Here is a 2,248-nt window from a genome sequence, read left to right on the forward strand (position 1 = left end):
CGAGCGTCCTGTCAGGGCTACCCCCGGCGGACTTGATCGCGGGCGCGCATGCGGCTTTCTACGAGGGCCGCATGCGCGCCCGCGAGGATGGGGTGGTCCTGGCGGGATGCGAGGTGGAGGCCCTGAGGCGCCAGGCCCGGGAGTCCATGCTGCAGCTTTGGCAGCAGCGGCTGGCCGAGCCGTTGTTCGGCCAGAGGACTGTCCGGGCTATCCGGCCGGTCCTGTTTGAGTGGCTGGGTAGGCGCTTCGGCTCACTCACCTACCGGTTGGTGCAGGTGCTGTCCGGGCACGGATGCTTCGGTCAGTACCTGTGCCGGATCGGTGTGGAAGAGGCGGCGCGCTGCTGGCACTGTCCAGCGGACGAGGACACGGCGCAACACACCCTCGAGGTGTGTCCGGCCTGGGGGGTGGAGCGCCGTGTCCTCACGGCCGTGATTGGGGCGGACCTATCGCTGCCGGGCGTGGTACAGGCCATGCTCGGCAGCGAGACGAAGTGGCGGGCCGTGGCCTCCTTCTGCGAGGAGGTAATCTCGCAGAAGGAGGCCGCGAGCCGCATTCGCGAGAGCGGGAGACCGCGAGCGAGGCCCCGTCCGAGGCCGGGGGCGGGTGGGCCTCCGGAAGGGCCGGGGAGGCCACCCTGAGAGCGGCGGGCGGGGGTGCGTAGCCCTTGAGGCTCGTGCCACCGCCCGTCGTCTGAGGGGTGGGTAGAGTAAGGGACGGCGACGCTCTCGAGGGCGGAGAGGCCAGAGCCGCCCTCGGGAGCGTACGAGCCGGGGTGCGGCCGCGCCGACGGCACGGTCCCAGGGCCGTGCCCCCGGCGCGGCTATGGGGGCCGTGGGCGGTCGCGAGTGTGGGACTCGCGGCCGCCCTCGGGCGGCCCCCGGGAGTGGGACGTCGGAGCAGTGTGGCCCTGCTCCGACGTCGGGCGCCAGAGCGCCGAGGAGAAAACAGGGAAGGGAGGGTGAAGTACCCCCTCCCTTCCCTGGAACGGGAGGACACGGGCGCGAGAGCCCTGCACGGGGGAGCACCTGATGTTATGATGTCTTCGGTCCCAGGTGCTCCCCCTGCATAGTGCGAGGATGGCCACCGTGGTGGGTTTTAGTGGGTAGGTCCCGCGCCCGATGGGTTTCCTTCCGGGCGCGGGGAATCCCACACTCCCCCCGCCCCTCCCCAGGCGGCGGGGGGGTCTTTCGAAGATTTCCCCCACGATAAAAAAAAAAAAAAAAAAAAAAGGCCGTAGTAGTTATTGGATTCGAGTATCAGACATGCGAAAATTTTGATGATTTCTCAACCATTCCTTAACTTCAAACTCCCATATCTCGCGAACGGATTGACAAACTCCAGAAATTCCTGTTGCATCTGAAAGTAGAAACTCGCCCGATTACAACGGTATGTGTATTTTTCCCCTAGGCCTTTGTAGTTATTGGTTTCGAGTATCAGACTTGCGAAAATTTTGATGGTTTCTCAACCTTTCCTTAACTTCAAACTCCCATTTCTCGCGAACGGATTGACGAACTCGAGAAATTCCTGTTGCATCTGAAAGTAGAAACTCGCCCGATTACAATGGTATGCGTACTTTTCCCCTAGGCCATTCCAGTTATTCGTTTCTAGCATCACAATTTGCGAAAATGTTGATGGTTTCTCAACCATTCCTTAACTTCAAACTGACATTTCTCGCGAACGGACTGACGAACTCGAGAAATTCCTGTTGCATCTGAAAGCAGAAACTCGCCCGATTACAACGGTATGTGTATTTTTCCCCTAGGCCATAGTAGTTATTGATTTCAAGTATCAGACTTGCGAAAATTATGATGGTTTCTCAACCATTCCTTAACTTCAAACTGACATTTCTCGCGAACGGACTGACGAACTCGAGAAATTCCTGTTGCATCTGAAAGCAGAAACTCGCCCGATTACAACGGTATGTGTATTTTTCCCCTAGGCCATAGTAGTTATTGATTTCAAGTATCAGACTTGCGAAAATTTTGATGATTTCTCAACCATTCCTTAACTTCAAATTCCCAAATCCCGCGAACGGATTGACGAACTCGAGAAATTCCTGTTGCATGTGAAAGTAGGAAGTCGCCCGATTACAACGGTATGTGTATTTTTCCCCTAGGCTTTTGAAGTTATCGGTTTCGTGTACCAGACTTGCGAAAATTTTGATGGTTTCTCATGCATTCCTTAACTTCAAACTTCCATATCTCGCGAACGGATTGACGAACTCGAGAATTTCCTATTGCATCTG

Source organism: Ptiloglossa arizonensis, unplaced genomic scaffold (genome assembly GCF_051014685.1).
Source record: "Ptiloglossa arizonensis isolate GNS036 unplaced genomic scaffold, iyPtiAriz1_principal scaffold0027, whole genome shotgun sequence".
NCBI lineage: Eukaryota > Metazoa > Arthropoda > Insecta > Hymenoptera > Colletidae > Ptiloglossa > Ptiloglossa arizonensis.